Here is a 15,875-nt window from a genome sequence, read left to right on the forward strand (position 1 = left end):
GCCCCCCCAAAAAATGCCACCCCACCCATGACTGACCCACCGCCAAACCGGTCATGCTGGAGGATGTTGCAGGCAGCAGAACGTTCTCCACGGCGTCTCCAGACTCTGTCACGTCTGTCACATGTGCTCAGTGTGAACCTGCTTTCATCTGTGAAGAGAACAGGGCGCCAGTGGCGAATTTGCCAATCTTGGTGTTCTCTGGCAAATGCCAAACGTCCTGCACGGTGTTGGGCTGTAAAAGCACAATCCCCACCTGTGGACGTTGGGCCCTCATACCACCCTCGTGGAGTCTGTTTCTGACCGTTTGAGCAGACCCATGCACATTTGTGGCCTGCTGGAGGTCATTTTGCAGGGCTCTGGCAGTGCTCCTCCTGGTCCTCCTTGCACAAAGGCGGAGGTAGCGGTCCTGCTGCTGGGTTGTTTCCCTCCTATGGCCTCCTCCACGTCTCCTGATGTACTGGCCTGTCTCCTGGTAGCGCCTCCATGCTCTGGACACTACACTGACAGACACAGCAAACCTTCTTGCCACAGCTTGCATTGATGTGCCATCCTGGATGAGCTGCACTACCTGAGCCACTTGTGTGGGTTGTAGACTCCGTCTCATGCTACCACTAGAGTGAAAGCACTGGCATCATTCAAAAGTGACCAAAACATCAGCCAGGAAGCATAGGAACTGAGAAGTGGACTGGTCACCACCTGCAGAACCACTCCTTTATTGGGGATGTCTTGCTAATTGCCTATAATTTCCACCTGTTGTCTATTCTATTTGCACAACAGCATGTGCAATTTATTGTCAATCAGTGTTGCTTCCTAAGTGGACAGTTTGATTTCACAGAAGTGTGATTGACTTGGAGTTATATTGTGTTGTTTAAGTGTTCCCTTTATTTTTTTGAGCAGTGTACATCACCAATCAAAAATGACGCAAAATGCCACAACAGCAAACAGTGTGCATTTGTTTTCAGGGTGTTATATCGGTAGTTTTTGACTAACAGTAGCCTAGGCTAACAGTAACAGTGAATGAAAAGTCTGACGTTCGCCATTATAGAACTGATTCTGAGTGTTTTGCATTGATCTGTTTCTTATGTTGTGGACCCGCTGTTGGTTCGTACCAGTACTAGGCTAATCGCTATTTGAAGTGAGGAAAATGCGCTATGATATTAAAATGCCTTTTCATGTAAAACACAACCCATGAACCATAGTCCATGACATAGAAAATTAGCTTGAAAATAAAACAATCATTTTGTGCGTCCTCAGAACTGTAGGCTACTTAACAGTGCGCAACTGTAAACAAAGCCACGTGTCGTCTGAAGCAGCAGTAACTCAGTGAGCTGTACATAACACAATAGATTCTAAAGTTTGTTTTATTAAATTCATCATTTCAAATGTCATGGTATATCCTTGTGTGTGTAACTTTGCCAATTTAATTTAGACAAAGCTTTTCAATTGTTAAAAAGCTTTTCAATTGTTAAAAGTCCTAAAGAAAATACCAAAAAATGTATACTCACAGGTGTTGAAATTCTAACGTCTGTTCAGATATCCTGATATTCTATAACTGTGCCCATCCCTATAGGGGAGGGAGTGGAGATATATGGCCAAGTCCTGATACCCGTACTTGCATCCTAAATAGTAGGCTGTTTGGGTATGCCTTTTCCCCCTGATTCCACTGCTGAATCTGAATTTCTGACTTGCTACCAACGCTGCGGTTGCGTGCACTATCGGGACCTTTAATCATACTAATATCAATTACTAGTCTGGTGTTGTGTGGGAAATCCTGAAGAGTCAGGATCTGGGGCTCATGCCCAGACACAGCTGTATGAAATCAGTGGTGTAAAGTACTTAAGTAAAAATACTTTAAAGTACTACTTAAGTAGTTTTTGGGCTTATCTGTACTTTACTTTATTACATATATATTTTTGCCAACTTTGACCTCACTACACTCCTAAATAAAATAATGTACTTTTTACTCTACACATTTTTCCTGACATCCAAAAGTAATTTTTGACAGGAAAATGGTCCAATTCACACACTTATTAAGAGAACATCCCTGGTCACCCCTTCTGCCTCTCATCTGCTGGACTCACTAAACACAAATACTTAGTTTGTAAATTATGTGTGTGTTGGAGTGTTGGAGCTGCTATCCGTCAACAACAAAAAAAGAGACAATTGTGATTTGATTACTTGTTACCATATTTAGCTTACCATATGTTTACCAATTTCTCATACCAGTTAATAAATGAGGAAAGAAGGCAAGGAAGCTATTGCAAACATTACCCTAACAGTATGAAACACATTTGACATGAATTTCACTCACATAATAAGAGACTCTGGTGTCCTAGTTGTTTTGGGTGTTGCACTCGGCATCCATTTCATAAAGCACCAGTAACGAGGATATCCATCAAATACCAGACCCTTATGGCCACTCTGTCCTACTTTTTACACTTTCTGTCAATACTGACCTTGTTTGTGACTCATGTTTATGACTGGGACAAAAATACAAAACACGCTTGTAGTAGAATCTGAGCCAAACCAGGCTCAGAAAAAAACGAAGACATTAAACCCCATCTGAATGCATTCTATAAACATTAAACCATGAATTTGAAATAAACATTAAACATGAGTCTTAATGTGTTTTGTAAACGTTAAACATCTAAAATGTGTTTATCTGAGTGGTTAATCGGCTTGGTGATTTGGCCGAGGCTGAAGCGCTTGGGGCCACGGCTGTCCCCCCCCCCCCCCCGTGGAGGGACATTACAGCCATATGCTAAAGTGCTAGAAATTAAGACAGATATAAAACCACTTCAAAGTTGTCACAGAATAACCTACTGTCACAAACACAATCTCAAAGAGCAGACTGTACATGACACACGCACACACACACACTGACTGGCGGGAAGCTACGGACCGCAGAATGTCTCGTTTTTAATACAACAACTGTTGTTCACTGTAGAACCCATTGTGAAATACGTGGACAAGAAACCATATACCATGTGTACACAGTGAGTGCTGAGGAAAACAGTGAACTCCTGACAACTACAGTGGGGAGAACAAGTATTTGATACACTGATGATTTTGCAGGTTTTCCTACTTACAAAGCATGTAGAGGTCTGTAATTTTTATCATAGGTACACTTCAACTGTGAGAGATGGAATCTAAAACAAAAATCCAGAAAATCACATTGTATGATTTTTAAGTAATTAATTTGCATTTTATTGCATGACATAAGTATTTGATCACCTACCAACCAGTAAGAATTCCGGCTCTCACAGACCTGTTAGTTTTTTTTAAAGAAACCCCCCTGTTCTCCACTCATTACCTGTATTAACTGCACCTGTTTGAACTTGCTACCTGTATAAAAGACACCTGTCCACACACTCAATCAAACAGACTCCAACCTCTCCACAATGGCCAAGACCAGAGAGCTGTGTAAGGACATCAGGGATAATATTGTAGACCTGCACAAGGTGGGGATGGGCTACAGGACAATAGGCAAGCAGCTTGGTGAGAAGGCAGCAACTGTTAGCGCAATTATTAGAAAATGGAAGAAGTTCAAGATGACGGTCAATCACCCTCGGTCTGGGGCTCCATGCAAGATCTCACCTCGTGGGGCATCAATGATCATGAGGAAGGTGAGGGATCAGTCCAGAACTACACGGCAGGACCTGGTCAATGACCTGAAGAGAGCTGGGACCACAGTCTCAAAGAAAACCATTAGTAACACACTACGCCGTCATGGATTGAAATCCTGCAGCGCACGCAAGGTCCCCCTGCTCAAGCCAGCGCATGTCCAGGCCCGTCTGAAGTTTGCCAATGACCATCTGGATGATCCAGAGGAGGAATGAGAGAAGGTCATGTGGTCTGATGAGACAAAAATAGAGCTTTTTGGAGGAAGGATGAGTACAACCTCCAGTTTCAACTGTTCTGCCTTATTATTATTCGACCATGCTGGTCATTTATGAACATTTGAACATCTTGGCCATGTTCTGTTATAATCTCCACCCGGCACAGCCAGAAGAGGACTGGCCACCCCACATAGCCCGGTTCCTCTCTATGTTTCTTCCTAGGTTTTGGCCTTTCTATGGAGTTTTTCCTAGCCACCGTGCTTCTACACCTGCATTGCTTGCTGTTTGGGGTTTTAGGCTGGGTTTCTGTACAGCACTTTGAGATATCAGCTGATGTACGAAGGGCTATATAAATACATTTGATTTGATTTGATTTGAACACCATCCCAACCGTGAAGCATGGAGGTGGAAACATCATTCTTTGGGGTTGCTTTTCTGCAAAGGGGACAGGACGACTGCACCGTTTTGAGGGGAGGATGGATGGGGCCATGTATTGCAAGATCTTGGCCAACAACCTCCTTCCCTCAGTAAGAGCATTGAAGATGGGTCGTGGCTGGGTCTTCCAGCATGACAACGACCCAAAACACACAGCCAGGGCAACTAAGGAGTGGAAGCATCTCACGGTCCTGGAGTGGCCTAGCCAGTCTCCAGACCTGAACCCAATAGAAAATCTTTGGAGGGAGCTGAAAGTCCGTATTGCCCAGCGACAGCCCCGAAACCTGAAGGATCTGGAGAAGGTCTGTATGGAGGCGTGGGCCAAAATCCCTGCTGCAGTGTGTGCAAACCTGGTCAAGAACTACAGGAAACGTATGATCTCTGTAATTGCAAACAAAGGTTTCTGTACCAAATATTAGGTTTGGCTTTTCTGATGTATCAAATACTTATGTCATGCAATAAATTGCTAATTAATTACTTAAAAATCATACAATGTGATTTTCTGGATTTTTGTTTTAGATTCCATCTCTCACAGTTGAAGTGTACCTATGATAAAAATTACAGACCTCTACATGCTTTGTAAGTAGGGAAAACCTGCTAAATCTGCAGTGTATCAAATACTTATTCTCCCCACTGTATAGACTGTTTTTGTTCAATGCTTTGGTGCTGCAAATGGATACATGCACATTATTTTTTAAATAAAGGAAAGATGACAAGAAAACAGTCGTATGTAGTTGGGTTGGGTGGCAAGAATGCTTCAAGAGATGAGATCTTGTTAACATGTAGAATTTACAATGCAACATTTTTTTAAATTAATTTAAAAGAAAACGGTCGAGCTACAGTTGAAGTGAAACTTTTTGAACCGAACTCACAGTACCTTTAAGAGTATTCATTTTGTTATTTATTAATTTGGTCGTACTAATTTAAGCAACTAAAACATGTCATACTACCGTAATTCTGAATTTGTTTTAATTGACACATTCCTAAATAATAATAATTAGACCAAAATGTGTTAGGAAACACCTGAAAGGATGACATCCTTTGTTTTTCCACATTTGCTTTACTATGTTTTAAGCTGCATCTTCACAAACAAAATCCCTAAAGTACCTGTAATTCAACATAAAACAACACAATATGTTATTGTGACTGCTGTATATATTCCACCCTAGGACAATAAAAACAAGAAGTTGGCACTTAACGAACTGAACGAGGCTATAAACAAGCACCACCTTGTTGCTGGTGTTTTTAATTCCGCGACATTAAGACAATTAATGCCCAACTTTCATCAACACGTTTCCTTTGCAACTAGGGACGATAAAGTCCTAGATCACCGATACTCTACCCCCAAGCAAGTAACAAAGCCCTCCCTCGTTTCCCTTCTGCAAATCAGATCATGACTCTATACGACTGCTTTCTGTTTACAAGCAGAAGTGAAAGATATAAGAAAGATGAGGTAACTATTATAAAAACAAGTAATTTTTTTTAGATGTATTTATTACCTTATTTTACTAAATAATAAACTAAACTATCTACCATTAATTTTTAACTGGCGTCCTAGATCAAAACAGATAACGCCATTGTTAGAGTCTCATCTTTCAATAGAGTGGTCATAATATTTTGTAGGACAAACCTTTCAGATGCTACAGATGTTTTTGTGAGAAAACTGATTTTTGGGATGTCTCATGGTCTGACAAAACGCCGCTTTAGCTTTTCCACCTTTTACCGCCGATGCGGAAGGGGTGGTGGATTGAGACGCGGCCCATGCAAAAAAAAAACATATCTCTATCGCTTAAACAGGTGGATTTCCATGGGGATTTTTGTATTATGTTAATTAGATTTCCGTAGTGGCGTAGAAATTGTAAGCTAAGGGTCAATCAGCTTCTTCATATGCCACAACAGTCAGGTGAATGGATTATCTTGTAAAAGGACAAATGCTAACTAACAGGGATGTAAAACAAATTTGAGAGACATGGAACATTTCTGGGATCTTTTATTTCAGCTCATGAAACATGGGACCAACAATTTATGTTCAGTATAGGAACAGGGTGGAATCCTATTACACAAGCTCCGATGCCTGAAGCATGTGGCAGGGGCTACAGTCCACTGCAGGATTACAAGATAACCAACCTGGCCTCCAAATACACCTCTTGCTGTCTTCAATCAGGATCTCAGCGATCACTGCCTCATTGCTTGTGTCCGTAACGGGTCTGCGATCAAACGACCACCCCTCATCACTGTCAAACGCTCCCTAAAACATTTCAGTGAGAAGGCCTTTCTAATCAACCTGGCCTGGGTATCCTGGAAAGATATTGACCTCATTCCGTCAATAGAAGATGCCTGGTTATTCTTTAAAAATGCTTTCCTCACAATCTTAAATAAGCATGCCCCATTCAAAAAATGTTGAACCAGGAACAGATATAGCCCGTGGTTCACTCCAGACCTGACTGCCCTTGAACAGCACAAAAACATCCTGTGGCGTACGGCATTAGCATCGAATAGCCCCCGTAATATGCAACTTTTCAGGGAAGTTAGGAACCAATATTCATAGGCAGTGAGGAAAGCAAAGGCTAGCTTTTTCAAACATAAATTTGCATCCTGCAGCACAAACTCCACAAAGTTCTGGGACACTGTAAAGTCCATGGAGAATAAGAGAACCTCCTTCCAGCTGCCCATTGCACTGAGGCTAGGAAACAATGTCACCACCAATAAATCCACAATAATTGAGAATTACAAGAAGCACTTTTCCACGGCTGGCCATGCTTTCCACCTGGTCACACCTACCCAGGTCAACAGCCCTGCACCCTCCACAGCAACTTGCTCAAGCCTCCCCCAATTCTCCTTCACCCAAATCCAGATAGCCGAAGTTCTGAAAGAGCTACAAAATCTGGACCCCTACAAATCAGCAGGGCTAGAAAATCTGTACAAACTCTCTTTCGTATCGTCTGAGGTCCCCAAAGATTGGAAAGCTGCCACGGTCATCCCCCTCTTCAAAGGAGGAGACACTCTAGACCCAATCTGCTACAGGCCTATATCTATCCTACCCTGCCTTTCTAAGGTCTTCAAAAGCCAAGTTAACAAACAGATCACCGACCATTTCGAATCCCACCGTACCTTCTCCGCTATGCAATCTGGTGTCCAAGCTGGTCATATGGGTGCACCTCAGCCACGCTCAAGGTCCTAAACGATACCATAACCGCCATCGATAAGAGACAATACTGTGTAGCAGTATTCATCGACCTGGCCAAGGCTTTCGACTCTGTCAATCACCAAATTCCTATCGGCAGACTCAACAGCCTCGGTTTCTCAAATGACTGCCTCGCTACTTCTCAGACAGAGTTCAGTGTGTCAAATCGGAAGGCCTGTTGTCCGGACCTCTGGCAGTCTCTATGGGGGTGCCACAGGGTTCAATTCTCGGGCCGACTCTTTTCGCTGTATACATCAATGATGTCACTCTTGCGGCTGGTGATTCTCTGATCCACCTCTACGCAGACGACACCATTCTGTATACTTCTGGCCCTTTGGACACTGTGTTAACTAATCTCCAGACGAGCTTCAATGCCATACAACTCTCCTTCCGTGGCCTCCAACTGTTCTTAAATGCAAGTCAAATTAAATGCATGCTCTTCAACCGATCGCTGCCCGCACCTGCCCGCCCGTCCAACATCACTACTCTGGGCGGTTCTGACTTAGAATATGTCCACAACTACAAATACCTAGATGTCTGGTTAGACTGTAAACTCTCCTTCCAGACTCACATCAAGCATCTCCAATCCAAAATTAAATCTAGAATCGACTTCCTATTTTGCAACAAAACATCCTTCACTCATGCTGCCAAACATACCCTCGTAAAACTGACTATCCTACCGATCCTTGACTTCGGCGATGTCATTTACAAAATAGCCTCCAACACTCTACTCAGCAAATTGGATGCAGTCTATCACAGTGCCATCCGTTTTGTCACCAAAGCCCCATATATTACCCACCACTGCAACCTGTATGCTGTCGTTAGCTGTCCCTCGCCAAACCCACTGGCTCAAAGTCATCTATAAGTCTTTGCTAGGTAAAGCCCCGCCTTATCTCAGCTCACTGGTCACCATAGCAGCACCCACCCATAGCAAGCGCTCCAGCAGGTATATTTCACTGGTCACCCCCAAAGCCAATTCCTCGTTTGGCTTTTCATTCCAGTTCTCTGCTGCCAATGACTAGAAGGAATTTCAAAAATCACTGAAGCTGGAGACTCATATCTCCCTCACTAACTTTAAGTACCAGCTGTCAGAGCAGCTCACAGATCACTGCACCTGTGCATAGCCTATCTGTAAATAGCCCATCCGTAAATAGCCCATCCAACTTCCTCATCCCCATAATGTTATTAATTATTTTTGCTCCTTTGCACCCCAGTATCTCTACTTGCACATTCATCTTCTGCACATCTATCACTCCAGTGTTTAAATTGCTAAATTGTAATTAATTCGCCTCTATGGCCTATTTATTGCCTTTACCTCCCTTATCATACCTCATCTGCACACACTGTACATAGACTTTTTTTCCTATTTTGTTATTGACTGTATGTTTGTTTATTCCATGTGTAACTCTGTGTTGTTGTTTGTGTCGCACTACTTTGCTTTATCTTGGCCATGTCGCAGTTGTAATTGAGAACTTGTTCTTAACTAGCCTACCTGGTTAAATAAAAGTGAAATAAAAAAATTAAGTAAGTCCCAGCCGTGATCTGCCCAATGATGCTCTCTACCAGACGACCTTAATGTATTTTATGCACGCTATGACAAAAACACCACAGAGCCGTGCACAAGGGTCCTCGCTGACCCAGGGGACTGGGTGATCTCGCTCTCAGAGGCAAAGGTTTTTAATCAGGTCAACACTTGTAAGGACGCATGGCCGAACGGAATTCGAGGGCACGTTCTCAGAGCATGCGCAGAACAGCTGGAAAGCATGTTCACGGTCATTTTCAAACTCTCCTTGTCCCAGTCTGTTATCACCACGTCTCAAGCTGACCACCATCATTCCTGTTCCAAAGAACAGGGAGGGAGGGAGTAGCCTCACCGCGACTCCATCCCTCCCCTCTGACCATCAGATGCAGGCCATCAATCCAGTAGAAACAAAAAAATACATATATATTATGCTCATTCAGCTGTGCCTCATAAGTAATAACAAATTATATATTACCAGTGTGATCATAGACCAATTATTTTTGTAATATAATTTGAAAATGGTCTGAGAAGGACAAAATTGGCAGGGCAATTGAAGCCTGGCCAATATGCAGTGATAATGTATTTGGCCAATAACTACTGCACAAACCTCATTGCTACAGAACTGTTTTAAAATGGTTAATGTTGCATAGGCTTAGGTTTAAGTCATGATTAAAAACATCTGAGCGGTAGATCTCTGCTTTCATTTTGACTCAGAAAAGGTTGGTGAGCACTGCCCTAGACCCACTACAATTTGCATACCGCCCCAACAGATCCATAGATGATGTAATCTCAATTGCACTCTACACTGCCCTCACCCACTTAGATAAGAGGAATACCTATGTGAGAATGCTGTTCATTGACTACAACTCAGCGTTCAACACAATAGTCCACTCCAAGCTCATGGATCCTGGACATCCTGACGGGTTGACCCCAGGTGGTGAGGGTAGGCAACATTACCTATGCCATGCTGACCCTCAACACTGAGGCTCCACAGGGGTGTGTGCTTAGTCCCCCTCTGTACTCCCTGTTAACCCACTGCGTGGCCACACACGAATCCAACACAATCAAATTTGCTGACGATACAAAAGAGGGAGGCCTGATCACCGGCGACAATGAGAAAGCATACAGGGAGGAAATCAGTGACCTGGCATTATGGTGGTGGTGGGTGGGGGGGGGGGGGAGCGTACCCCATCCACATCTGCAGTGGAGTGGGTCGAGAGCTTTAAGTTCCTCGGTGTCCAAATCACTAAGGACTTAAAATGGTCCACACACATGCAAACAGTTGTGAAGGCGGCAAACAGTTGTGAAGGCGGCAAACAGTTGTGAAGGCGGCAGGACAGTGCCTCTTCCCCCTCAGGAGGTTGAAAAGATTTGGCATGGGCCCACAAATACTCAAAAGGTTCCACTGAGAGAATTTTGACTGGCTGCATCACTGTTTGGTATGGCAAAGGCACCACCCCGAATGCATGGCGCTACAGAGTGTGGTGGGAAGGCCCAGTACATCACTGGGGCCGAGCTACCTGACATCCAGGACTTCTATATCAGGCGGTGTGAAAGTAAGACCCGGAAAGTTGTTCAAGACTCCAGCCAACCAAGCCATAGACTGTTCTCGCTGCTTCCGCACAGCAAGCGGTACTGGAGCACACCAACAGTCTGACACCAACAGGCTCCTGAACAGATTCTATCCTCAAGCAATAAGACTGCTAAATAGCTAACAAAATGTCTACACGTACAATCTGCATTTTGACTCTTCTATTTTATAAAAATTGCACTCTATGCAGACTCAATCTATGAACATTTTACATACTCACACTGACACTCCAACACACAAACACACTCACTTAATTTGCACACATACATAAACACGCACACACATTCATTCTGACTCTACACAGATACACACTCACATATAGTACAATCATCATATATGCTGCTGCTACTCTGTTTATGATATATCCTGATGCCTAGTTACCTTACCCCTATACATACTGTATCTAATCCTACCATTCCAGTATCCCTGCACATGGTAAATATGGTATTGGTAGTGGCCCTGGAACTGATCCTAAGTAAGCTTACTTACTTTCTCATGTTCTTCTTATTTCTATTTGTCATGTGTTTTGTTCTACTTGAATGTTTCTTAACTTAACATAGCACTACTGCAGACTTAGCTAGTGCGTGAACAGTCGCGGGCAGGACCTAGTTGATACTGTTCGCTAGTGAGAGTGCAAGACCAAGAAACACAGGCAATAGTCAAACATTGAGAGATGTGTCCAGCAATGTGTTTATTAGTCTTTTTTTATCTACCTGAAAGCTGACAATTACCTGCTAAGGGAAACACTTGGCAATCGTCAAGTTTGTTGTTGTGGTGTTAATTTGAATTTTTTTTTTTTTTTTACCGCGCCAATAGGTCCACAGACTATGCAATCGCCATCACAATGCACACTGCCCTATCCCTTCTGGATAAGAGGAATACCTATGTAAAAATGATGTTCATTGACTACAGCTCAGCATTTAACAACATAGTACCCTCCAAGCTCATGATTAAGGTTGAGGCCCTGGTGCTCAACCCCGCCCTGTGCAATTGGGTCCTGGACTTCCTGACGGGCAGCCCCCAGGTGGTGATGCAAGGAAACAACATCTCAACTTCGCTGATCCTCAACACTGGGGCCCCACAAGGGTGCGTGCTCAGCCCCCTCCTGTACTCCCTGGCCACCCATAACTGTGTGGCCATGAACAGCTCCAACTCAATGATCAAGTTTGCAGACGACACAACAGTAGTAGGCTTGAACACCAACAATGACAAGACAGCCTATAGGGAGGAGATGAGGGCACTCGGAGTGTGGTGTCAGGAAAACAATTGAGAGCATCCTGTCGGGCTGTATCACTGCCTGGTACGGCAACTGCACCACCAACAACCGCAGGGCTCTCCAGAGGGTGGTAAGGTCTGCACAAAGCATCACCTGGGGCAAACTACCTGCCCTCCAAGAAACCTACAGCTCCCGATGTCACAGGAAGGCCAAAAAGATCATCAAGGACAACAACCACCCAAGCCACTGCCTGTTCACCCCGCTGCCATCCAGAAGGCGAGATCAGTACAGATGCATCAAAGCTGGGACCGAGAGACTGAAAAACAGCTTCCATCTCAAGGCCATCAGACTGTTAAACAGCCATCACTAACACAGAGGCTGCTACCTACATACAGACTTGAAATCATTGGCCACTCTAACAAACGCATCACTAGTCACTTTATTAATGCCACTATAATAATGATGCTCACATATCTTGCATTACTCATCCCATATGTCTATAATGTATTTTATACCATCTATTACATATTTCCTATGCCACTCAGTCATTGCTCATCCACATATTTATATGTACACATTCTTATTCCATCCCTTTACTTAGATTTGTATGTATTATGTTGTTGTTGTGGAATTGTTAGATTACTTGTTAGATATTGCTGCACTGTCGGAACACGAAGCACAAGCATTTCGCTACACTCGCAATAAACACTGCTAACCATGTGTATGTGACCAATAAAATGTGATTTTATGGTCAAGAATACAAGCTATCCACCTCATTTTCGAACGTTGCTATAGGCACAGCCAAACAACAGAAGTGATGGATTTCCGCGTCAATTTATTGAGTATAAAAGTCAAGTAAACAAGTATAAGTGTAATTGTATATTCATTTCGTTTGTTCGCTAACATTAGCTAGACTTACTAGTAGGCTAGGTCTGCTGTGATCACATCAGTCGTGTTGTGTAAGAAACAGGAAGACTCAATGGATGGTGACAGCTATGTGATGGTCGTCTCACGGGCTCCTCTGATTGGCAGGTGTCACCGTGGCTGAAGAGCCACGCACACCACCACCCACGATGACAGATTTGTCACTTCATTTTTCCCTGACTACTGGAGCAAGTGAGTAATTATGAGGGCTAGGTGAGAGGAGGGGGATGCTGACTGGGCAGGAATGAAACAGGCCTGTCAAAGAAAGGGGGAGAGAAAAAGAGAAAGAGGGGTGGGAGAGAAAGGAGGGGGTGAGAGAAGTAGAGATGAATAGGAAAAAAATTGAGAGGCAGGAGGAGGGGTGCTGTACTGTAGACGGAGAGAGAGAGAAAGAGAGAACGAGTCGGAGGGGGGGGGGGGTGTACACAGGTATCCCCAGATTCATGGCTTTGACATCTGTGTCCTTCTCGACTCGCTGCTCACAGCCCATTTGTCAACCCCCCCCTCCTGGTCAGCCATGAAGGGAGGAGGGGGGGTGGACGGACGGACAAAAAAAGATCCCCTATCCCTTGACTACTCTGGTGAATGGGGACATATTTAGGGATGAAGAGGTTAATGTGCTGGGTAGAATGAGGGAACTTCTGAAACACACTAATGTAAAACACACACACTACTGCAACCCAGGAGATGGAGAAATAACACACATGAATGCACACACACGCACATGCCCATCAGTGAAATTAAGAAACCCCAAAAAGAGTTATGAGAGAATGCTTGACAAATAATGGCTTCCAACCAAGAGAAATCAGAGGTGGGGATTCAGTATCTTACCTATACTCTTTATCCTTCATTATTTCTCTCCATGCCCTCATGCCCCTCTATCCATCGCGCTCTCTGCCCTCACATTTTCTCATCTTAATTGCTCTTTCCTTCTCTCCCTCTAGTTTGCACCCTCTTCTCCCCACCTTTTTCTCTTTCTACCTCCCCCTCCCCCTTCCCTCTCCAGGTGTGTGATCTTTCTGCAGCAAAAGGCAGCATCTCGGAACTACTCTCGGAACTACTCCAGTGTGAGGCCCTGTTTGTCACAAATCATTAAGCTTGGCCAGTGACAGACAGGAGCTGATCCTGAATGTCCATATGTTCTCTCACACACCAGTGCGTGCACATGCCGGCATGGGCTACACACACACACAACACACACACACACACACGGTAAATGGTACAAAAACACACAGGCAGAAAGGCAGAAAAGCAGTGAAATACTGTACTGTGTACAATCTTTTAACATGTGTACACACTAGAGCTGGGCGGTATGGACAAAAAGTTGTATCTACTGACCCATTTTGCTCGATAATGATAAATACATCTATTTGTTTCACTTTTAATGCACAGTTCATTTCCATTTCTTGACCAACTTTGAGAAGTAAGACAACGGAGATGGGATGATTAAAAAAAAATAAGCTTGCTATTTCATTTAACGTCCGGAGAATGCATGATTTATATTTTGATGTGCAACCTGTTAAAATAGGAACTAGAATGATATGATGTCTTTTTAACTTTTTAAGCGTGATATGTCCAAATGGTCATGTGACGAAAAATCTGCGCACCGGAACAAAGTTCTTCGGTAGTCGTCGCATCCCAGTCTATTGACAGACGCTAAACTACAATACCAGTTGTTATGTGTTTCTTTCCACAAGAGATTACTTCCAGCATTGCTCAATCAGTACGCAAATCGAGAGGGGGAAAAAAATGATGTGACGTAAGAAAAGTTGCTTCGGTAAGATGAAGACAATGTTGGTGTCTAATTTTCAATTTATCGTCTGTGCTCTAGTGTGCTTACACATACGCACATCAAAGAAATCCATAAATAAGAGAACAGACCTTTGCAATGCATCAACTGCAGTGGCTTTGCGCTTCAGTAAAAACTAAGGCAGTCAAGTCTCCCACAAGTGATTTCTCCTGTAATTTAAAACTCTGGTTGCTTTCACCCCTTTTCGAATTTAAATCGATACACAGTAAAATGCAAAACGGCATGCACGGCCGGAGATAAGGCTCCGAAGACAGGCACGCACAATAAAATGTTGTAAATGTACATATAAAACCACACTGAACTGGCTTTGGATGGCTACTGCCTTCCACTACACTTCCTACAGGGGGCATTCGGTGGACCAGTACTGAAGTTTGTGTGCGTGTCCATTCCTGTGTGTTTGCATCCATGTCCATGTGTGTCCATACCAGAAAAAAAAACTGCCTGATAGCTGTGCTTAGGTGTTGTGGTCACATGACGGTCATGCAACATCTAATGCCATTTTAAGCTCCACCCACAATATTATCAACCACAATAGGTAGGGCAAAAGAGAGACAGTAAAAAACCTGATCTAGCCTATTAACCTGTTCAACCTATGGGGGCGCTATGTCATTATTGGATAAAAAGACGTGCCCGTTTTAAGCGCAATATTTTGTCACGAAAAGATGCTCGACTATGCATGGAATTGACAGCCTTGCAAAGACAAAACTCTGACGTCTCCAAAACTGCAAAGATATTATCTGTGAGTGCCCCAGAACTAATGCAACAGGCAAAACCAAGATGAAGTTTCATACAGGAAATGCCCCAGATTCTGAAGGCGCTGTGTTCCAATGTCTCCTTATATGGCTGTGAATGCGCCAGGAATGAACCTGCGGTTTCTGTCTATTCCCCGAGGTGTCTGCAGCATTGTGACGTGTTTGTAGGCATATCATTGGAAGATTGACCATAAGAGACTACATTTACCTGGTGTCCCGCCCGGTGTCCTGTGTGCGTAATCTGTAGGTCCATGCGCGTTCCATTTTTTTCAGAAGAGAAAGTAAAATGCCATGATGGATTTTATCGTCGATAGATATGTGAAAAACACCTTGAGGATTGATTCTAAACATCGGTTTGCCATGTTTCTGTCGATATTATGGAGTTAATTTGGAAAAAAGTTTGCGTTTTAATGACTTAATATATATATATTTTTTTTCCCTCCCCAAATGTGATGAACAAAACGGAGCGATTAGTCGAGACAAATAATATTTTTTGTAAAAACGGAACATTTGCTATCTAACAGAGTCTCCTCATTGAAAACATCTGAAGTTCTTCAAAGGTAAATGATTTTATTTGAATTATTTTCTGGTTTTTGTGGAAA

Source organism: Oncorhynchus nerka, linkage group LG28 (assembly GCF_034236695.1).
Source record: "Oncorhynchus nerka isolate Pitt River linkage group LG28, Oner_Uvic_2.0, whole genome shotgun sequence".
NCBI classification, from domain to species: Eukaryota; Metazoa; Chordata; class Actinopteri; order Salmoniformes; family Salmonidae; genus Oncorhynchus; species Oncorhynchus nerka.